The 24,127-nt window shown below is 40.8% G+C and overlaps 1 protein-coding gene across 2 annotated transcripts in view; it reads left to right on the forward strand.

Annotated features, from left to right (window-relative positions):
• Positions 1–24,127, forward strand: part of LOC125631351 (uncharacterized) — a 156,759-nt gene that overhangs the window by 68,742 nt on the left and 63,890 nt on the right. For both annotated transcript variants that reach the window (XR_012667260.1, XR_012667261.1), the window contains exon 2: positions 19,655–19,733. The gene's annotated coding sequence lies outside the window, so the exon portion shown is untranslated. The remainder of the gene's footprint in view (positions 1–19,654; positions 19,734–24,127) is intronic.

Below are 24,127 nucleotides of genomic sequence, written 5' to 3' on the forward strand. Positions count from 1 at the left end.
AATCTTTTTACAAGAAAAAGTTAGGGAATTATCTGCTGAGATTGTATATATAGAATGCTGCCAGTCATCTGTGTTGAAAAGGCAAAATTAAAGGTTGCATCTTTGACTGCAATATTAAACAGCCTAGAAGGAGAATCCCAAATGGCACGAGAACACTGATGAGGTATGGTAACTCATCAGCATGAGCATTGCCACTTTTTCTTGTCCGGAATCTCCTTCAAGATCCTACTTGTTGGATGATACATGTATCACTAAGCAAACAAAAACATCATAGTAAGAATTTTGTTTATCATGTGATGATTTTTCCTTTGCAAAAAAATCTCTAAGCAATGTCTAAGTAATAGTATACTTGCATTTAAAATGCTACTGGAAGGGCAAAACTAGCCTACAATTGAGAAGATTATATGAAATCAGAGCTTATTGATGTATTAGGTTGTTTAAAAGGTATTTTTAAAGCTTTAGTGGTTTAATATCTTCAGTGAAGATAGAGAAACATAACTTAAGATTTCATAATATCCTGAATGATGGCAAAAACTGACAGGATTTTGATTATAAGAGTACTGTAGAGGAAAACTGAATTTGATAGCTTGTTGAATTTTAAAAACTTTTTAAAGTGGATTTTTAGTGCAAATAAAATCAGAAAAAAGAATCAGGGGAAATATGATAACTAAAGGTTAGATGACAAAACTATAAATTACAACCCGTGCTGCTTGCTATGCAATCTTGTGTTGACCTGGGACAGCCAAATGTCACCAAAAGGCACCCAAACAACCATATCTCTGCTCTGACTCAAGCCTCCCTTGCTTTCTTCTTTTCTTACTTGAGGTTCAATCCTGAAAACTCTTACTCATTTTGTTAAGGCTTTAAGAAGTTCAGACAATGCTTGTGTGTTTTAAGTAGATCCTACTTGGCTGCTTTTTCCCACACATGTAGATGAGATGGTCTGTGTTTATCTCTGAAGAAGTGAAAAGAAAAGATATGTAAGTGTTAGATGGGTAGATAGAGGGGTGCTGGAACAATTTGTACAGTGGGGTGCTGAGAGCCGTTGAACCAAACTGTAAACACTGTATATGATGGAAACTACTTCAAGCCAGGGGTATGACAGCATCCCCAGCACCCCTAGTTCCAGCACCTATGAGTAAATGTTAGAAAATAAGCTAGCAGAAAGCAAGTACTAATTAAAAGATCCAAGAGGGAAGAGTATACCATGGACTGTTGTTGGAGAATATGTCATATGCCACTGAAAGGAATCAAGACCAAGGGATAGACAGGGGTTAAATGGTGACAGGGAGAATGATGTGTGTTGTGAGGGGGTGGTGTCAGTGATGACAAGAAAAAGAATTGAAACCAACAGCATATAGATAGCAGAGTGCATGTGAGAACTTACTGAATGGAAGAGAAATTGGCAGAAAGGAAATGGTGGAATCCAAGTGGATAAAATAAGTTTAGTTTCAGGTATTTTTCTTTTTGCTTTTCATTTTGGAAACCCTACTTCAGGACCTAGACCATGGAAATCCATGCTCATTGGAAGTGAAATTGGGCACTATATTTATATTGCAAATTTTAATCAAGTTTGTAAGCAGTTTGTAACATGGTTTGCTTTAAAAATGTGTCTACACCCAACATGGTGCTCCTCAATAATAGTGGTAGCCCACGGTGTATTGCCCTGGACACCAGCCTAGGCTGGCACATTATTGTCTTCTGATAACCTGCTCACAGAACTGCTTTTTATTTATTTATTTGTTTGTTTGTTTGTTTTTGCTTTGCAGATTGAACCCCCCTGCTGTGCATGTGCAATCAGTTTGACTGATCTGGCTTCCTCACTCTGTGCATGTCCTCCTTGCCCTCTATATCCCTTGAGAGGCAGGATGAAAAATCTGTCCAGAATGCACCAGTACAAACAGTTATGCAGTGTGCTAGGTGTGGATCCAGAAATGTAGCTGACATATGGTTGTATTTTGAAGAAGCTGCTACAGGGGCACAACTCAAACACAACTGTTGTAACTGGGTCAGATGAGTGACACAGACTGGTTACACAAACATGGCTGTATGTGTAGTGTGGGCAAACACTGTCGACCTATAAAGGTCTCCACTTGTTTTCTGAAGAAGTTGGCCAACTGTCTCCCCATCACACCTAAATGAATGGCTGGGTATTGCCTGCATTGACTACGACAGTGGTTGCCAACCAGAGGGATGAGACTTGCATCTTTGTGGAGAGCAGGCTGGGCATGTTTCCCATTTTGTAATACAAAATAAGCTGTGTAAGGAGAAAAATTAATGTAATCTGGTTTTAACTTTGAGCTGCATTAAAACATAATAACCAACAAAATCTTCAGAGTGAGAGAGATCTCATATGGAAGTCTGAAGAGTAAAGCAAAAAATAACGGAAAACAAAATACACTCCTAGAGAGATTCAAGTACTGCCATGAGAAAAGGAGTACTTGTGGCACCTTAGAGACAAACCAATTTATTTGAGCATAAGCTTTCGTGAACTACAGCTCACTTCATCGGATGCATCCGATGAAGTGAGCTGTAGCTCACGAAAGCTTATGCTCAAATAAATTGGTTAGTCTCTAAGGTGCCACAAGTACTCCTTTTCTTTTTGCGAATACAGACTAACACGGCTGTTACTCTGAAGTACTGCCATGGTTAAAGTAGATTTAAACAGGAGAGGGAGCTCTTGCTTCACCAGCCAAAAGCTTAAGAGGAGGAAAAGCTGTAGGCCTGAGCTACAGAGAGGCAGGGAAACTGCAATCCCTCTGCCCCCATCTTATTTAGCCCCCTGAGCACAACTTAATTAAAATGTTTTTGTAAGCAGTGCTTGTTTTCTTTCAAGGCTGGTTCTCCTCCTCTTACTTTTTTGTTCCCTTTCTTTCCCTCTCCCTCCACTCATCCGTCACTATGTGAACTCTTCCTGCTTTCCCCTGTTGTCCAGAGAACACATGCCTGAGTAGGGAAACTCCATGTCCAGGGGGTGCTTTTCAAGTTCCACTGACTTGAAAGATTCTACTGATTATGATGGAATACCCCATTATGATGATATTCCCTATCACAGTAAAAATAAAAGGAGTACTTGTGGCACCTTAGAGACTAACACATTTATTTGAGCATAAGCTTTCGTGAGCAAAAGCTTATGCTCAAATAAATGTGTTAGTCTCTAAGGTGCGACAAGTACTCCTTTTCTTTTTGCTGATACAGACTAACACGGCTGCTACTCTGAAACCTATCACAGTAAGTGGACCTTTAAGTGCATGCACTGTAATACAGGCAAGCAAGGGAGAACAGAGAAGAGAAAAAGGAAAGTAAGAAGTACAAACGAAAGACCTAGCAATTTAGTCCAGAGAAAACATCCTGCTTAAAATTATATTACTTCTCTTTCTCCTCTGTGCCACTCTTTCTCCATGATTCAAGTGGGCACCGAGGAACCAGTTACAAAGAGCATGATTCAGTAAATAAACAAAACCTTGTATCAAGATTGAAAAGATCAACAGATTCCAAAAGTAGGGCATGTGGGGTAAAGCTATAATAATGTAGATGTATTTGTAAATGAATGTTGCTTTTCTTACCAGTTTAGGGAAAGGCTTATCACAGCAGACCAGTGGATTAGGATTTCTTTCATTATCACATAGAATTAGCTTACAGTCAAAGCAGAATAATTGCCATTTTTTAATTTTCTTACTCTGAGTGATGAAGGGGAGACTGACTCTGAGGGGATAAATAAGTCCTCAGAATGTCCATTTAATTTAGAGGAATGGTACGCTAATGTCAAGAACACAAAACCTGAACATATTTAACTTCTACAGGTTGAGAATGCATCTGCTCAAAAGGTTATTTAACTCATTATCATCACCATATTTTGAGTAATAACAACAGTACATTTGTCTTGCATATATAAAGTGCTAGCTGGAAACTGCTGTTGCTATGAGTCAATGTGGAAATGAAGCAGGTTTGTTTTTTATGTGGTTACATGTTCATATAAACAAAAATGTAGAACCATAAATGCCAGAATTAACCTTTGACTTAAAGGTCTCTAGTGGCTCAGAGGGAATGTCAGATAACACAGAAGTTGAACTGAAGCAGAATGACAATTCTTCATAAAATGGCTTTTATGTTTGGTTGATGTAAAAGTCCTACAGTTTAAGTCCATACCAGCATGCTATGGATAAATCCATATTATCTTTAAAGGTCTTCCTAATTGTGTTGTTTGAACAAAAGGCCACATGTAGACAAAATGTTGCATAATGAATTAGCATTAGAAAATCGTTGTCTGTCTTGAGGAGTCCATTAATTGCTACCCCTTTAAAACAAAAACATTCAACAACAGAAATAAATCAGAAAATCGGGGCTCAAATTTAGGAGGATATGGGAAGAAACACAATTTCTCTTGTTAAAATAAGCAGTTCAGTATAGTAGAGGATAAGAGAGAAGGAAAGTTATTGTATTTTTGTTAGTTTTGTAAGCACTCAAATGATGTGCGCGCTTTAGTCTTAGAAATTTTCACTGCGGTACATCCTTAGTTGCTTAGCGTAAACATTCATAGAATCACAAAGCTGTTATTTGACTGCATTCCTTTAATGGAAATCAGAAGGCCTTCTAAAGTTATGGCCTCTTAAGACAACCTGAAGTTTTCTTTAACAGGGTATCACACTGTGTGACTGTCTATTGTGGCTAATAAATGTATTTCTTCAAAGGTTTGGATAGTGTAATTGGAAACTTGTTTTGTTAAGCGGGAGACAGGGGGAAATGTCAATCATAGTAAGTAATACTTTCAGTTTTCATATGTCACTTTACAAAATCACTTATAGGGATATGCTGGGTACTACCTAATATCTTAATTGGAACTGACAGAAAAAGCCATGGCATTATCAAACATTCTGAATGTTTAGATTGAGAGAAAGGCATTTGTCTTGAATCTTCACAAACATGCATAACACGAGAGCATTAGAACAATATTTGTTCATAAAGCCATTTTAAAGTTAACGATTCTTAATCTCTGCAGTTGGCTAGGAGTTGACTTGTATTAAACCCATGTATGTGTTTCATGCCTGCTTGTAACAAAGAAATTACATTCAAATTTCAAAAATTCAGGAATCCTTATTAAACTGTAGAAGTTGCCCTCTTTGGAGAATAAAAAAAAAATCCTTATTTTTCCTTCAGCTTTAAATTGTTCAGATTGGCAGTACTGAGACTGAGATGCGGAAATATAGATGACCACCTATTACCCTCACTTCCCATGGGCTGTGCCTACGCTAGCAAATGTAATATTTGTAGTTCATCATTGGTGGTAGAAATAGTGTAGGCAATAGTGTAGACAACACTCAGATGTTTAAGATTTTAGAGGACCTAGGCCCTGATCCTGCAAATACTCACATGTGAAGTTACTCATGTGCATAAATATTAGCAGGATTGAGGCCATGCTGGTAAAATGCCTGAGCACTATCCACACTACAGCTTCTGCTGTTGCTGCCACCAGTTGTCTTGCACTGATGGTGAATTACAGCTATAGGGATGGCTAGTGTAGAAAACAATTATATATTCAGTGGGAAAAAAAGATGAAAGAATAAAATGCTTCTTGGTTTACTTGTTTAAAGTAAGATAAGTGAGCAAGAAGTAAAGTAGCTTATTTTTCTAGACTGTGACAGGGTCGGGCCAGATGGCTATAGGAGAGTAATAGAAGGCAGATATATTAGCCCCAGGCTAAGTAGGTCCCTTTTCCCTGGGTAAGGTAACAGGGAAGGTTCCAGAACAATCAGGAACATTCTGGAGACAATTAAGACAGGCTGATTAGAACATCTGCAGCCAATCAAGAAGCTGCTAGAATCAATTAAGGCAGGCTAATCAGGGCACCTGGGTTTTAAAAAGGAGCTCACTTCAGTTTGTGGTGTGCATTTGAGGAGCTGGGAGCAAGAGGCACTAGGAGCTGAGAGTGAGAACGCGGACTGTTGGAGGACTGAGGAGTACAAGCATTATCAGACACCAGGAGGAAGGTCCTATGGTGAGGATAAAGAAGGTGTTGGGAGGAGGCCATGGGGAAGTAGCCCAGGGAGTTGTAGCTGTCGCACAGCTGTTCCAGGAGGCACTCTAGACAGCTGCATTCCACAGGGCCCTGGGCTGGAACCCGGAGTAGAGGGTGGGCCTGGGTTCCCCCCAGATCCTCCCAACTCCTGGTCAGACACAGGAGGAGTCGACCTGGACTATGAATTCAGAAAAACGGCCAAGCTGAGGGCTGCCGTGAAGCTCCAAGGCGAGCAAATCCGCCAATAAGCGCAAGACCCACCAAGGTAGAGCAGGAACTTTGTCACAAGACTTAATAGAAAAAGTAGTGATTACTAGGGTCTGTCCATGTGGATCCCACTCTTGGTGTGCATGCATCCATCCCATGTGCATGAGATCAGAATCTTAACCAGCAGTGTTTGTTAGGGCTATTGCGTGCCCTTGTGCTTCCCTTTCCTTGCCTCCCCCAGAGGGCATAATGGTTAGACTGACCCCAACCACCACTCATTTCCTTCTTACTGCCCTGTGGCAGCGAGACAGAACCTCAGTATCCATCAACTTTCTCTGTAGCAGATTGTTGCATAGTTTAGCATAATTAGTTGTGGTTGTTGTTACTAACCACTGGAACAATTTAACAAAGATTGTGATGGATTCCCCATCACTGATTCATTTTAAATTAAAATGATGGGGACGCTCTATGGCTTGTGTTACAGACTAGATGGTCCTTTCTGCCCTTGTGATGCGTATGAATCTGTGAACAATGGTGCTAGCAGAGGAACTGGCAGCATTTCATTATGACTATATTTATACAGTCCTGAGTGCTGCAACCTACTCTTGCAAATAGTCCCACTGAAATTAGTGGAATTGCCTGTGTGTGATGGTTAGAGGATCAAGCCCATAGTCATGTCACTTTGAGCCTCTTCCAGACAGCACTGATACTATATACTGGTTTATATAAGAAGCTGACTAGAAGGACTCCCACATGAATTATTATTTATTAATATACATGTACTGCTAAGTCATGTGCAAGAATATATTTCTCTTCCATAATAATTCCAGTAAATACCTTTCACCATGACACTTAAATGCCAGGGATAGTCTTGAATTCCATGACAAAGCTTAATATTCTAAGGTAGTATATATTCTATAGATTATTTTAATTTGACATATGTCCAATTATATATTCTATGGAAGAACTCTTATCAAAAACTTGATACTTGCTTTGAAGGCCATTTTACCATTCTGGATGCAAGGAATGTCAGAGGCAGAGACATGATTGGGGCCTTTTCTATTGCTTAAACAAAAGTTTACTTAGATAGGAAAGCTTAATATCTTTGTAATGCTAAGAGTGTTGGTGGTATCTGCTTATTCTAGCCTTTTGCCTTAAAGCTTTGGCATTTATACCTTATTTACAGATCTCAACAGGCCTTGTCTTGCCAAATATTTTAAAAACACTAGCTGAGCAATATCTCTTTGTCTACTAGGATGCATTGCTGCTTTGTGCTTTAGTGTGTGTAATATGCTCACCTCACTCATTTTTTCAATGAGGATCTAGCAAAATTAAATTGGTCTTTGGTATTTTTTTGAAACTGCCAACAAGGGTTCTGTCTGTGATAGTGGATTTTGTAATGGGGACAAGTGTCCACTAGAAACTGAACTGTGACCAACTCATTTCAATAAATCACCAAGCAGCCATTAGCTGGTGATAACTCTTTTTAGATTGTAAGGCCAGAAGAGACCATTATGATTTTGTCTGACCTACAAAACCCAGGCCATAGATTCCCCTTTCTCCCCCCAGTAATAACTGCAACAAGCCCATAACATCTTGTTGAGCTAGAGCATTTAGAAAGACTTCCAATCTTGATGTAATGACCTGGAGTGATGGAGAATTCTCCACTTGATCACTGGTCAACTAGCCTACATTCAAACAGAAGTGAAGTAATTGGGTCGTATTTTGAAAATATATTGATAGTAAAGATGTGCAAAATGTTTCATCAAATGATAAATCTACTCATGGGAAGGAGGCTGTATATGTCAGTAATAATTGAAACACAAACCCCATTTAAAAAAAAACAAACCTCACACTTTGTTAATTGTTTGCTCCAAAATAGCCCTTTCACCCCTGGGTAATGAACCCAGTTCTGACCAAAATGGACCTATTCCAAGTAAACTTCTGGTTTCTGAAGCTAGCTTTTGAAATTATACCTTTTTGTAGGTGTATGTTGTGGAAACAGTAATTATGCTGAATTTCACAGAGAAGTGAAACTTGATGGGCATAAAATTGTTTGCAAACAGTGGTAAAAAAATGGCATGCAAATTTTCCTAAAGTATTTTAACCATATTCTCCACTATAGTTATTAGCCCACTGTATGTCTGGCTGCTCTGCTAAAAGGTATTGAAAAATGCCTAGTTACAGGTGTTCATGGATCTCTGAGATGTCATTAAGGGACAGAATCACAATTCCAGCAGCCAAGTCTGAGTCGAAGGTGGGTTAATGTTCTGAATGACTTTCTTTGATACTCCAATTTGATTAAATGGAGTATCCAAACCATTCCTATTTATGGACAGGCTTTCCAGTCCAAGTTTGATGGGTTTCCTCCCAGGCATCTGGTGGTATGCTTCAGTTGGTTCACTGGTACACCTCTACCCCGATATAACGCAGTCCTTGAGAGCCAAAAAATCTTACCACTTTATAGGTGAAACCGTATTATATCAAACTTCCTTTGGCCTCAAGCATTTCCATTATTAATAGTCAGCAAATCATTTTTGTTAGAACTAACACGGTGTATGCAGTAAATATCTGTTCTACAATCATTAAATTGTATCTCCTTTCTTTAATTACAACAATTATTTTATAAGTTTACTTACAAGATACAGTGTATTAACACAGGTACTAAACACTGCCAAATGCAACCATGTGGGCTAGGTTTCATCATACATCAATCATTTGATCTGCATGTAATGCTTAGGGAAAATGCAAAATTCACACAATATCAGAAAATGCTTTTAATTACACATCCTTACAAATTGTTGTAAAAGAGGATTTTGGTATTTTAGGAAATAGGAGCATGGGCCACTTTGCCAACTATGTTATACATAGATTGTTAAGTGATAAAGTACTGTAATATGATCTGTTAACTATTAAATACACTGTAGTTTGAAACCATTTTAGAGATGGGAGTTTTTACTTATAGAAAAGGTTAAAAGGTAAAGTAATCAAGTTTTAGAGACATTGATACCTTTTTGGGGGATACAAGATGCTTTCTTATTTAAGATGCACCCCTTAACATTTTTTTAATTTAAAAAAAACTTCATGTTACTGCAAGCCTTCTTTGCCAGGTCAGTTATGGATTTTTAACTGCAGTATTTGCAGTCTAGCCACATCCTGGCTTTCTAGCCACTTAAGACCAATCTCTAACCCTACAACCGCATGAGCAGCTTTGGGCAGTGGCTCTGAGGGTTCTTCGTCACTATCCTCAGGTTTAGACACATTTTCTGAGGCACCAGGTGGTTGAGAGGCAACATTATGAATTATATCTACATCCGTAAGTCGTTCATAGGTTGGACACATAGCATCCACCTCCATCCACTTGAATATCTGCTATCCCAGTTTGAGCCATAAGTTCCCTGTAGACTCCTTCTGCCTCCATGCCCTCTTCTTACCACTTTATAGGTGAAACCGTATTATATCAAACTTCCTTTGGCCTCAAGCATTTCCATTATTAATAGTCAGCAAATCATTTTTGTTAGAACTAACACGGTGTATGCAGTAAATATCTGTTCTACAATCATTAAATTGTATCTCCTTTCTTTAATTACAACAATTATTTTATAAGCTTACTTACAAGATACAGTGTATTAACACAGGTACTAAACACTGCCAAATGCAACCATGTGGGCTAGGTTTCATCATACATCAATCATTTGATCTGCATGTAATGCTTAGGGAAAATGCAAAATTCACACAATATTCACACAATTCACAAAATTCACACAAAATTCACACAAAAGGGAAAGCAGTGGATGTATTGTTTCTTGACTTTAGCAAAGCTTTTGACAAGGTCTCCCACAGTATTCTTGTCAGCAAGTTAAGGAAGTATGGGCTGGATGAATGCACTATAAGATGGGTAGAAAGCTGGCTAGATTGTCGGGATCAACGGGTAGTGATCAATGGCTCCATGTCTAGTTGGCAGCCGGTATCAAGTGGAGTGCCCCAAGGGTCGGTTTTGTTCAGTATCTTCATAAATGATCTGGAGGATGGTGTGGATTGCACTCTCAGCAAATTTGCGGATGATACTAAACTGGGAGGAGTGGTAGATACGCTGGAGGGGAGGGATAGGATACAGAAGGACCTAGACAAATTGGAGGATTGGGCCAAAAGAAATCTGATGAGGTTCAATAAGGATAAGTGCAGGGTCCTGCACTTAGGACGGAAGAACCCAATGCACAGCTACAGACTAGGGACCGACTGGCTAGGCAGCAGTTCTGCGGAAAAGGACCTAGGGGTGACAGTGGACGAGAAGCTGGATATGAGTCAGCAGTGTGCCCTTGTTGCCAAGAAGGCCAATGGCATTTTGGGATGTATAAGTAGGGGCATAGCGAGCAGATCGAGGGACGTGATCGTTCCCCTCTATTCGACATTGGTGAGGCCTCATCTGGAGTACTGTGTCCAGTTTTGGGCCCCACACTACAAGAAGGATGTGGATAAATTGGAGAGAGTCCAGCGAAGGGCAACAAAAATGATTAGGGGTCTAGAACACATGACTTATGAGGAGACGCTGAGGGAGCTGGGATTGTTTAGCCTGCAGAAGAGAAGAATGAGGGGGGATTTGATAGCTGCTTTCAACTACCTGAAAGGGGGTTCCAAAGAGGATGTCTCTAGACTGTTCTCAATGGTAGCAGATGACAGAACGAGGAGTAATGGTCTCAAGTTGCAGTGGGGGAGGTTTAGATTGGATATTAGGAAAAACTTTTTCACTAAGAGGGTGGTGAAACACTGGAATGCGTTACCTAGGGAGGTGGTAGAATCTCCTTCCTTAGAGGTTTTTAAGGTCAGGCTTGACAAAGCCCTGGCTGGGATGATTTAACTGGGAATTGGTCCTGCTTCGAGCAGGGGGTTGGACTAGATGACCTTCAGGGGTCCCTTCCAACCCTGATATTCTATGATTCTATGAAACATTGCAACTCTGCGCTGACATTTTCTAAACAAATAAAAAAACCTGTTATCATTAATACAGAATTAAAATACCCTACCTAATGTAGGGGTGGGCAAATTTTTTGGCCCGAGGGCCACATTGGGGTTCAAAATTGTGTGGAGGGCCAGGTAGGGAAGGCTGTGCCTCCCGAAACAGCCTGGCTCCTCCCCCATCAAACTCCCACCTACTTTCTGCCCCCTGACTGACCCCTCAGAACTCCTGACCCATCCAACCCCCCCCCAGCTCCTTGTCCTCTGAAGACCCCACCCCCTATCTAAGCCCCCTCCAGAGACCTCCCTGTCCCCTGACTGCCCCCCAACACCCTTTGCCCTTTATCCAACTCCCCGGCCCAGCACCCTTAACACGCCGCTCAGAGCAGCTTGTCAGAGCCAGACACACTGATGCGCTAATCCGCTGGAGCGTTCAGCCTCGCCCCACAGAGTGCTTCTTTACCATGTTATATAGGGTTGCATTATATCAGGGTAGAGGTGTATGTTGGTCAGAAAACCAGCTGGGAGGAAAAGAATCTGAAACCTAGATACTGTGTTGATTATGTTGGGTTTTTGTACTGGATAGTTAAAGCCCCTGGTAGAGTGAAACTCAAAGTATTCTATTAAGAAGAAAATGCTAAAATTGCCACTACAGACATTTCAACAGTTGCTGTAAATATCTATTTTTTACGTTGGAAATTGCTAATTGTAACAGCATTGGCACCTGCCTCTTGTGAACGCCCCTTTCTGACTGGGTGTGAGCCTGCTTTTCTTTCAGTTCCTACAGTGGGGTGGCACTCATCTCTCAAGCACCACCCCACCCCTCCAGGCCCAGTGGTGGTTCAGCAGGTCTTCAGTGACCCAGCCCTCTGGCCGAGTCTCTCATACAGTCCCTGCTTCCGGGGTATACAGTCTCTCGTTCTTACGGCCCTCGTATGGGGCCATACCACCAAGGCTTCCTTCCTGGAGGCACTGCCTACTTTAACAACCCAATTGGGGCCCCTCTCAGTACCCTCAGCTGGTATGGCCTTTTTTGCAGCCCACTCTGGGCTCAGTCTTCAACCAGACCAGTCTGGCCCTTCACAGCACCCTTGCCCGGTCTGGCTAGGTTCTGGGCTCAGTCCCTTGGGCTCAGCCTGCCTACAGAGCTGCTTGAAGTCCTGCTGCTCTTCCAGCCAGCCAGGAACCCAGTTCTCCCTCTTCAAGCTCCAGGCAGCAACTGGCTGCTCTGCCTCTGCTGCTTCCTTGTATATTACCCTTCTGGCCCTTGATGGGCTGCTGCAGCAGCCCATCGATTGGTGGCTTCTCTGTAGCCATCTTGGCCTCCTGGAAGACTTCTCTGCTCTTTCCTGGAGCAGGGTGAGCCAGGGCCTTTGAACCCAATCCACCCTGTCACACCAATGAATCAATGTTTTGTTATCTTCTTCTTGATGACTAACTGTAAAATAAACCTTAGTTTTCATTTCAAACTCGTGCAGGTTTTTAATGCAAGTTAGAGAGAACAAACAAAATCCATTCTACCTTTTGCCATGGTGAACCTGATGAAGAGAGATCTCAATTCCATTTAAGTTAATGAGAGTTATGCACATGGAACATAATTTAGAAGCCAGGCCCTAAATGTGGAACAAATAGTGTAGTAACCTATTTTCATGCTGCTATTGGAGAAGAGTTTTGTATATATTGGCATGTACCAAAAAAAAAATCAGAATGTGATCAGCAATAGAATCTGTGTTAAGTCACTTTCTTCCAGCACAGTAGGATAAAACTTTACACACAGGAAACTGTAGTAGGGATTTTAAATCCTGGGATTAGGGAAGTGTTTGCAGAATTGTGAGCATGCTGTCATACACTTACTATTAGATATAGTACTTATTGCTGTGAGTAGCACCACTCAGTTCCTGAGACTATTCCTGATAATCAGTGAATGTGGTAGTGTTGATTTCAGGATTAATCCCTAAAAATGTTCTGAAGTTAAAATAGTTCCCTTTAGATCCATGAACAACAACTAAGTTTAGATACAGTTGATTATACTATAATTCCTTACAGCCTGAATCTCCACCATGTTTAGCCACTTACGCCTGTTTAAGGTGCATGTAAAATGCTACCAATGAAAACAGTGTTTTACAGTCAGTTTGCAGATGTAAATTACTACACTAACTGCAAGACAGCAGAGAATCAAACCTTTAGTTCTTACTACTCAGATTTTTTTTTACTATGTGGGTAAAATCATGGCCCCATTGAATTCAGTGGGAAAACTCCCATTGACTGCAGTGGGAGCAGGATTTCACACAGTGATTTACCAGCAAACTGTTTTGCTATATAGCTTGTAAGGGCCTGACCCAGCTCTCAGTGACATTATTTCTGCATGATTGTTCTCATATGGTTTATTCCTACTGACTTCAATCTATTTAGAGAATGTAAACAAGTCTAAGGTAGTTAATATCCTTTTACTTTTTACTTTTACTTACATGAGAGGAAAGTGATCAGGAACAGTCAGCATGGATTCACCAAGGGAAGGTCATGCCTGACTAATCTAATCGCCTTCCATGATGAGATTACTGGTTCTGTGGATGAAGGGAAAGCAGTGGATGTATTGTTTCTTGACTTTAGCAAAGCTTTTGACACTGTCTCCCACAGTATTCTTGTCAGCAAGTTAAAGAAGTATGGGCTGGATGAATGCACTATAAGATGGGTAGAAAGCTGGCTAGATTGTCGGGCTCAACGGGTAGTGATCAATGGCTCCATGTCTAGTTGGCAGCCGGTGTCAAGTGGAGTGCCCCAGGGGTCGGTCCTGGGGCCGGTTTTGTTCAATATCTTCATAAATGATCTGGAGGATGGTGTGGATTGCACTCTCAGCAAATTTGCGGATGATACTAAACTAGGAGGAGTGGTAGATACGTTGGAGGGCAGGGATAGGATACAGAGGGACCTAGACAAATTGGAGGATTGGGCCAAAAGAAATCTGATGAGGTTCAATAAGGATAAGTGCAGGGTCCTGCACTTAGGACGGAAGAACCCAATGCACAGCTACAGACTAGGGACCGAATGGCTAGGCAGCAGTTCTGCGGAAAAGGACCTAGGGGTGACAGTGGACGAGAAGCTGGATATGAGTCAGCAGTGTGCCCTTGTTGCCAAGAAGGCCAATGGCATTTTGGGATGTATAAGTAGGGGCATAGCGAGCAGATCGAGGGACGTGATCGTTCCCCTCTATTCGACATTGGTGAGGCCTCATCTGGAGTACTGTGTCCAGTTTTGGGCCCCACACTTCAAGAAGGATGTGGATAAATTGGAGAGAGTCCAGCGAAGGGCAACAAAAATGATTAGGGGTCTGGAACACATGACTTATGAGGAGAGGCTGAGGGAACTGGGATTGTTTAGTCTGCAGAAGAGAAGAATGAGGTGGGATTTGATAGCTGCTTTCAACTACCTGAGAGGTGGTTCCAGAGAGGATGGTTCTAGACTATTCTCAGTGGTAGAAGAGGACAGGACAAGGAGTAATGGTCTCAAGTTGCAGTGGGGGAGGTTTAGGTTGGATATTAGGAAAAACTTTTTCACTAAGAGGGTGGTGAAACACTGGAATGCTTTACCTAGGGAGGTGGTGGAATCTCCTTCCTTAGAAGTTTTTAAGGTCAGGCTTGACAAAGCCCTGGCTGGGATGATTTAATTGGGGATTGGTCCTGCTTTGAGCAGGGGGTTGGACTAGATGACCTCCTGAGGTCCCTTCCAACCCTGATATTCTATGATTCTAAGACAGAATTTTAATAACTGCCAGTGTTCCTGGGTGCATGTGGTGTTGGCGCAGGGGGGGAAAGAGAAGAAAAGTAATGTTGCTTGCTCAGACATTTAACATTTCCAGGATATGTTTAATATGTAAAGTGGAACTTTGTTTAGCTTAGAAAATATCAGTTAAATTGTAAATAGTCTCATGACAAAGTGTCCCTTTAAAGAAATGGATTAGCATGAAGAAATATATTTCAGACCCTTTTTGTAGACAACTTGCCACAACTAGTTACCCATCAAAACAACTAGTATTATTATACTCAAACTGATCATAAAACTTACTAGTACAGAGCATAAATACATTAAATGAACCATCTTGTTACATATATTCTGTTCTTTACACTAGTAATTATATTGTTATAGTTGTAATGAACATGTTTCAGTCACAATTGTTTAACACATCAATTTCTTTAACACAGGTTACATTTTCTCTAAAGTTATCTTTATTGTCTAATTCTTTTGACATAAGGACCTCTTCAGTAATGACTGTATGTTGGCATCTGGGTGTATTTCAACATCCATTCAAATCCATGGCTGCCACTCAGTACGCTGGCTGTCCTGAAGCGCACTTCCTGAGATTTCTCTAGGTGTTTTTGAAGGAAAAGTGCTTCTCTTTTGAGAAATCCCCTACCCAAGCTTTCAAAACAAACAATAACATCCAAAAAACTCTTCCTTGTGAGTCAGGGATGTGATGATTGACATAGCAACATATGTAGCATTTACAAGACTTAAAAATACACACTTCAGAGCTGAAGAGCTTAAAGTCATAGACGAAGAGAAATTTAGAAAATAAACATAACTCTTGTTTCACTTTGCCAGTAAGTGACCAATGTCAACCTTTCAAAAAATAAAAACAAATGAGGATGAAATAGGACAGGCAAGAACTGAAGACAGACAGTCCAAAACTATGGAAACTAGCTGCCAGAGGAAATAAGAATATTGAATATTGGTGTGAATAGGGTACTAATGCAGGAAGTTGGGATGAAAAGGTGGATTTTGCATTTGGTTCTGAATGCAGTGTGGTTAGTGACATTCTCATGTTGCATTTAAGCTTTTTGTGAATTCTCTGTGGGGCTGGCAGAGAATGTGTATACATGTACACATGACCTCCCCACACATATATCCCCAGCTCTGACATGTGGTACAGAGACAGCACTGAGGGGAATACACTGAAGGTGGCAGATATCCCCTTTGTGTGGAAATGGGGAGAACTGCAGAGGGCATGACTGGTGCAAAATATAGATCCTTTCCTGACTTCTTTCACTTCTTGCCTCCCACCACCCAAATCTCAAATTCACTAGGAATTTTACACAGATCAATGGTAGGATATAGCTTGACTAAGTCAGCAAATAACAAACCCACCTTTCTAAAGTTCTAAAAGAAAATGTCTCTTCTACTTTATTTGACCTGGAAAGAGCAAAGCCAACTGGTTTGACTGATTGCAGACATAGGCTAGCCTCTGGGGACAGAAGTATCTATAAGGTACTTCAAGTAAAGACTGTTTTGATTTGCAAGATCTGTCCCACATCTAAGGCATAAATAAATGTAAGTACTGAGAAACAAAATAGGTTAGCTGTATAAATGATTTGCTGAAGTAAACTAAAATATAATGCAGTACTGAGACTGCTGTTCGGGTGCAACAAAGCATCCTGTTAGGTAGTGACTTCACATGGAGAGCAATTGATTTTGTTTGACATTCATTTCTGTCTGACCATCTGCCCCATATACTTCTTTGAGACAGACTGTGCTTGTTTAAGATTGTTTGACAGCTCTGCCCTCTCAAGAGATTATAGTTACTTCTAAATCTTTGTATTTACTATTAATACAAATATGAGAAGTAGTATCAATCTTTAAACTGTGTATTTTGATCATATATTGAGAAATGTATTTCAGCTGTTTGATTTTGAGCCACCTAGTGGTAATATATAAAATAAACTCAGGAGTAGTTGAACATTTCTCAACTATGTACAGTTTAATGGGACCAAGCTCAGTAAAGTGAATCAAAATTGGTGTATGCTGCAAGGTTCCCATTCTAATATTGAACTTTGTTATAAGAACTGGGGTATTATACATTGAACTATATATTTTAACCCTTCATTTTTTCCCCTCAAAGACAGCTTTGTCAGAAACATAGTAAAGCTTTCATGCTACTTAACAAACAGGCAGAATGCTTACCTCAGATCAGTTCATGTAAAGCATCCTCCAGAATTGAGCTCCCTGGCCTGCACTGAAAGGTCATTAGCCATCTCTGTGGTACTCCACTCCCTGCTTGTGAACCTTGGGAGGGGGATGCAGAGAGGGGTGCAAATAAATCCATTTCTGTATCCAGCCCTACAAAGAGAACCCTGAAGTGAATACAGGCAAAGTAATACAGCCTCATGCTTTATAGCTTTTGTGTAGAGCTCCCTCCTTAAAGGTTAGGGGTCTGAAAAGTAGCCACTCATGAGATTCCTTTGTAGCTCACCTACACTAGAGCTATGCTGCCTGGAGCTGGAATGGGCTGAAGGCCTTGACATTGATGTGGTGGCACAGGGCTTTGTCACAGATGTCACCAGGGCTCAGTGGTGTGTTTTCTCCCCCAAAAGCATTTTGATACACTGTAAATGTGAATAAGCTGCTAACACAAGTATCTTTAAAAAGGAGTATTTTGCAAAGTGTGAATGTGACAGCTAGAAATAGCAGCAAGCATTATATATTCACGACAGAGCTGCATTTTTCCAATCCTGTTGTCTAGATGATCAATCACATGTCCTTGTGCACTCAAAACAGCAAAGTTAATTACAGACCTGCTCAGTGGTGTATGAGATACATTCAGTACCAAAAATATACTGTAGCTAATTTTAGGTTTCTTTAAATGGGAACCATAGATCAAAGTATCTTCCATTGTGTCCATGTTACAGATAATAATAATCTCAAGAGCAACCAGATCACTAAATCCTTGTTGCTAATCTTGCATATTAGAAGCCACAGTCACCTTCATACTCTGCTAACTTCTCACACTTTCTTTTTGGTCATTAGCTAACTAGACTACTGAAGGTTAAGATTGGTCAAAATAGCACTGGAGGAGTTAGCACAGAAACCCTTCTGTTTAATTAAAGATTTTCCCCTACTTCCTTAGCCATTTTAGTTGTTACATGATTTCTCAAACTTCTGACATGGCCAACTTCTGTTTCAGGTTTTTTCCCCCTTCTGAATACAATACTGTCTACATAATATTAAGTAGAAAGGTAACTACTGCCAAGTCATAATGGCGGGTGCATCAGGTTCATTACAACCAAGCTAACAGTGATGTGCATATTCTGCTCAGAATAGGTAGAAGCACCATCTGCTCATGCATAGTGTTAGTAGTTGGAAAGTCTGTGTAGAAGCTGCAGGCCTAGGTATGCCAACACAAGCCAGCATTCTGGTAGAGGCACTGCAGCAAATAGAGGACTACCTGAGGCTAAGCCACCAGAGGGCATCAGCAGAGTTCCAACCAAGAGCTGAGGGACAGTCAGTGGAACAGAAGAGGAACCATCAGAGTAAAATGAAGGGAACTGGAAACTGCAAAGGAGGAACCAAAAAAGTACAAAAACATTCAAGCAGACTCTACAGGGCAGCTACCAGCCCTTCTGACTCTTTCATTTTATGGTGAACAGAAGCACCTATAAAAATTCTGTCCCTTCGTGGACTATGGCTTTGCAGAGATGCTAGAAAGGATGATAGCATCTGGCCTAGTGAACTTGGAGTGCAGGAGTTTAAACATTTAGTGCAGGAAATCTTAGTCGGAACAGAGCTATTTCAGGTAGCAGAACCCATTCAGATCACCTGTGTTCAGCATGATGCCTGGACAGATACTTCTAGGGAATTACAGAAGAGGTAAGGGATCAGATATGTTGACACCAGATGAGAGCGTGACCCACTCATAACCCTGTCAGATCACTCTGGGGAGAGACTTTCATGGTCTTTCAGCTTCAAGGTGTTGAGGGGGTCATGAAACATCCTTGTTAACATAGAAGAGGAAACATGTATCTGGGGAAACAAGAACCAGAGGGAACAAGAAACTTTTGAAATTGAGTGTAAAAAGGGGTTGAGCAGAGTAGGACAAAAAAGGAGTGAGGGCAGGCCCAGGGCATTGCTATAGGGGGAGATGTAGGTAACAGAAGACTCTGTAAAGGAAAGCAAGATTCTTCTGAAGTAATCATGAATGGCAGGTGCTTGAACCTTTCAGTAAGATGCAGGATAATTGCTGAATCATGATAACAGGGTGATATCTCTTAACTCCAAAAGAGCCACAGTATCTCTCACAGCATGCCTAGAGGCAGAAAAGAGGCCGTATCATTCCATAAACAGAGTCAACATCACCTCTTCACTTCTGTTCAATAACCCCAGTTTGTCCATCCAAGGATCATGGTAGCTCTTTATACTACTGCATCTCACAGGGAGTTTGGTTGATCATCAAATGTCCCCTATGTCCTTTTCAGAGTCATTGCTTTCCAGGATGCCAGATGGCAGACTGCAAGTACAGCTTACCTTTTTTTTTGTTCCTAGATGTATGACCTTGCATTTGACTGTATTAAAGAGCATATTTGATTGTACCTACCTTATCAAGTGACCTACATCACTCTGTATTAGTGGCTTGTTCTCACTTACCACTCCACCAGTCTTTGTCCTTTGCAAATGTTATCAGCAGTGATTTTATATATTTTTTTCCAGATCATTGATCAAAAAGGAGTCCAGCAGCCTTCTTGACCAGAGGAAACTTGTAGTGATGGAGAGCTTACTTAGGGATAAGGTAAGGAATTATACAAGGATAAAATAGGCTATTATAAAATGTCAAGTGAGCAGGGAAGATTTGGATTCCCCCTTGAACTATTTCATTCAGAATTTAATGGCCAATACAGTTTCCATTTTTGGCAAGGAACCTGTCAGACCACTTTTTAAAGTATGGGCCACTGGCCACCCATTGGAGTACAGCTATTTAACCAAACTCATGCTGAGTTGCATTCTCAATAATAGTTCAATAACACTGCTCACTTATTTCTTCCCCTTTCATGTAACTTATTTTTTCATAGCTACATTTCAGCTCAGCTCTTGTTCAGGGAAAAATGAGTGAGTTGTGTTATCCAACAGAGTCCAGCAGGCTAGAATGATTAGAAATATAGCTGCTACTAGAAGAAATATTGGTTTGGTAAAAGGAGCTGATGGCATTCCAAGCTGCATCCTGAAAACACTGAGAAAATCAAATCTATAATTCCAGCTGTAATTCTTGTACTGTGCAGCACAAAGTTTGAATGTAACAAGCCATTGCTTCAGAAGTTATTCAGGTCTCTAATGCTGATCAGAATGGCGTGCTCAGCACTATAGTGAAATGCTGGCTTGAACAGCATCTATATGCAGGTGACCCCTCTCCTTTCTCCACCAGTCTTGATGCTGTCAGCTCCCTGCCTACACCAGAGTTTCCTGTTAGTGAAGATGCTGGACTATGCTCCTCCTGATGGAAAAGTTCCTTTTTGTTTCCTGAGTCCACTCATTTTTTCTTAAACCAGATTTTTACTTTAACTTTAGTCCCAAGGCAGACGTTTTGGAGTCCGCTCTGTGGGCCTCCTTCCCCCCTCCCTCTCTGACCTGTCTGAAATTCTGCTAGTCATGTGTAGAACTTTGCCAGTCTTCATCCCTGCTTTGATTCTACTTAGGCTGAAATCTTTAATCATGTCTTAATCACTATATGTCTTGACTATTGCAGTTCTCTTTTGTTTACAGTTTTTGCATAATGCAGCATCCAGGCTACTCTTGAAATAGGTCACACAACCTCCAGCACTGTCAATGGCTTCTGACACATTTCTGAATCTGATTTTAAAACTTATTCCCTCCTGGTTTTCAGACCCCCACCCACTCCCCATTGCTCCCCTTCCTACAGCTTTCCTTAGCTGGGAAATTGCTCTTATATGTGCTGCCCCAATGACATGTTAAACTCTTCTTCTTGTGAGCTACTAGTAACTTAGTCTCTCCTTAAATCTCCCCTGATAAGGTCTCTTTCTTGTCCCTGACCATGAACTGTTGGTAGTCCTCTATCTATGAGGGACTGTATTTTTTAAATGTTTTATACACTTCATACCTTCAATAAGGGAATGGATCTTTCTTCTGTACTGTATATATTTTCTAAAAATAACAGACCACATTATTTGACTGTCTATAGCTTAGAGATTGAGTGGGTTCTCTATTTTAAGAATTTTACCATATATCTGAAAACATGCTACATAGTTAAATAGCAAAGAGACAGAAATGGAGAGGCATAGACAAGGAAGTAGTAAAATATATATATTATGTATTTATATTTTAAAAGAAATGGCAACATTGGTGCTAAAGCCTCCTCCACTGCAGCTCTTGCATTTGGAGCAGTCCACAGCTGAAGCTAGGAGAGACTGAAGAAATAAGAAAAGCCCAGTATCAGATGGGTGGGGAGAAGCGGGGAGTTAGAGGCAAGGTCCAAGTTGTGGTATTCTGTATGCAGAATGACATCCCATTTTCTGTTTGTATGTATCTAATGAAGTAGGGAAATCATATGAGCAAACTGAAGTTTGCACATGGAATGTAAGAATGGACCCTCTGAGGGTTTACGAACATGAACTGTGATGGGGCAAGGCCAGATGGCTATAGAAAAATAGTGGGAGATATATTAGCTCCAGGCTAAACAAATCCCTGGTACCAGGATAAGTGAAATGGTAGCTGCTCCTGGTCAATTAAGACACCTGGGGCCAATTAAGAACTTTCCAGAAGGCACCTGAAGCCAATCAGGGGCTGGTTGAAACTAGTTAAAAGCCTCCCAGTTAGTCAGGTGGGGGTCCATGTCAGGAGCTGTGGAAGGAAGTTGTGCTGTTGGAGAGGCTGAGTAGTACACACCATATCAGGCATAAGGAAGGTGGCACTGAGGTAAGGGTGAAGTGGAGCTTGAGGAAGTGAGGGCTGCTGTGGGGGAAGTAGCACAGGGAATTGTACATGTCATGTTTCTAAAAGGTCTGCTACCATAACTGATACTATTAGGGTCCCTGGGCTGGAGCCCAGAGTAGAGGGTGGGCCTGGGCTTCCCCCCTTTAGCCCCCTGATTAATCACTGAGACTGGGAGACAACAGACTGTGCAAGGAAGGATAACTTCTCCTCACCTCCCTCACTGGCTTATGATGAAAACAGCTCAGCAGACTGTGACCCTTGTCTCTAGAGAGAAGGGTTACATGGAGGGTCACAGTGAGCCTCTGAGGCTAGCAAAATCTGCCAGGAAACATGGGACCCACAGAGGCAAGGACAGAGCTTTGTCACAGAACAAAAAGTTAGCATGAAACTCACTTTTAATCTCAAACTAATTTTTTTTAGCATATGGAGTTCATTAAAAGAGTATAAAACTTGTCAGTGGAGGCTTACTATGCTTTATTTTTAAAAAAAAAAGATGGGATTGCTGTAATAGCAACTGCAGCTAACTTTCACCTCTAACAACAAGCGTAAATCTAGTTTAGTGCTTCATTTAATAAATCCTCAGCTGCTAGCATTTCACAGCCTGCACAAACACTGTGTGGCAGAATCTGTCTTCTAAAGCTAATATGTAATCACTGTTTTGTGCTAGAAAATGTGAAGGTCAGTAGAACTTACCTAATTTATATATTTCATGAAACAGACTATTACTGGATATCTAAATCTGCATAATGTGGGATGCTTTTAAAATCACTGGTAGCAGCATAGCATGATTCTAATAACCTATAGGGCCATTAGCCTTCAGATAAAACCACCCCACTTCCCTTGAAGTAAATGGGAATTGTGTGCTGAAAATGGTCACCCTTAATCTTTGCAATTGTAATAGATTACTTCAAACACTAAGAATTTTAGTTTTTCTAGGTATTTCCCATAGCCTAAGGAATACAGCAGACATGGTAGCATTTGTCTAGCTGTCCAAGACAATTACTGGAAAATTTAAATGTGGTGATGATATGTGGGCAGAATTTGGCCCTATGGATTTAATTATATACCAGCTGAAGCTGTCTACATTTAAAACACCACTAGAGCATTTTAGTGTAGACCCTTACAACAGTGACAGGAGGGTTCTGTCATTGCTGTGTGGAATCCATCTCCCTGAGAGGCAGTAGCTAGGGTGACAAAAGAATTCTTCCATTGACGTAGCGCTGTCTACACTGGGGTTAGGTCAGCTGACCTACGTGTCTCAGGAGTGTGGATTTTTCACTCCCTTCAGAGACGTAGCTATGCTGATCTAACTTTTCAATGTAGATCAGCCCTAAGACTAGGAAGAGTAAAAGACCAGAATAGAGGCCTACATAGACAGTGTTGTCCTTGGGTGACTAAGCACATCTGACGTATCCTTTTAAGCTTTGTGCCATTCCCCTGCCTATTGAGGAAGCACAGTGTATCTTGATTCTTATTTTGTTTAGCAAAAACTGCACATGCTTAGCTTGTGACTTCTCCTATAAATAGACATCAAATCAGGAACAATATGAGAGACTCCTTTAAATTGACATACATAAAGAATTCTTAATGCCTTTTGAACCAGAACATAAAATATTACTAAATGGAAAAAACATAAACAGTAATGAGCTGTATAGGCAATCCCCCCTTTTAATCCAGCAACAAGATGAACAGGATTATATCCTAGAAGAAAGGTGAAATAAAGAACTTGTGGTGGTGGGGGCATGGGAAATGCTTCTAATATGCAGAATAGTCTTAAAGTTCCATATCGGGAGTGTTAGGGAAAACTCCGATGTTAAATGAATAATGACTGTAGAATATGAAAATGGATTCTCTTCTGGCTTTCCTGAGTATGGATTATAAAGCAGATGTACATTCCGGTGAAACAAGGCCTCTTTCATTTCCGGGGCAAGAATGGTTGGTTGCATGTTAGAAAAATAATATGCTAAAGTGACTCTGTAACTCACCAGAAAAGGCAGAGGAACACCACGGGAGGGGGCACTAAAGGAGAAGGGGGAAGCAATGATAGTTTTCAAGAATGGAGGGAAGACACTCCCCTAACTGGGAATAGATTGGATTTGTCTAGATGGGGGAGAGAATCCATACTTCAAAGATAAACGTGAGCACAACTATTATCACAGCTATCATTAATAACAAAGTTCAAGGGTAGACATCCATTTACTACTATGGGAGTCACTATCCATATTCTGTAACATAATG

The sequence above is a fragment of the Caretta caretta genome, chromosome 2 (assembly GCF_965140235.1).
Source record: "Caretta caretta isolate rCarCar2 chromosome 2, rCarCar1.hap1, whole genome shotgun sequence".
In the NCBI taxonomy this organism is placed as follows: domain Eukaryota; kingdom Metazoa; phylum Chordata; order Testudines; family Cheloniidae; genus Caretta; species Caretta caretta.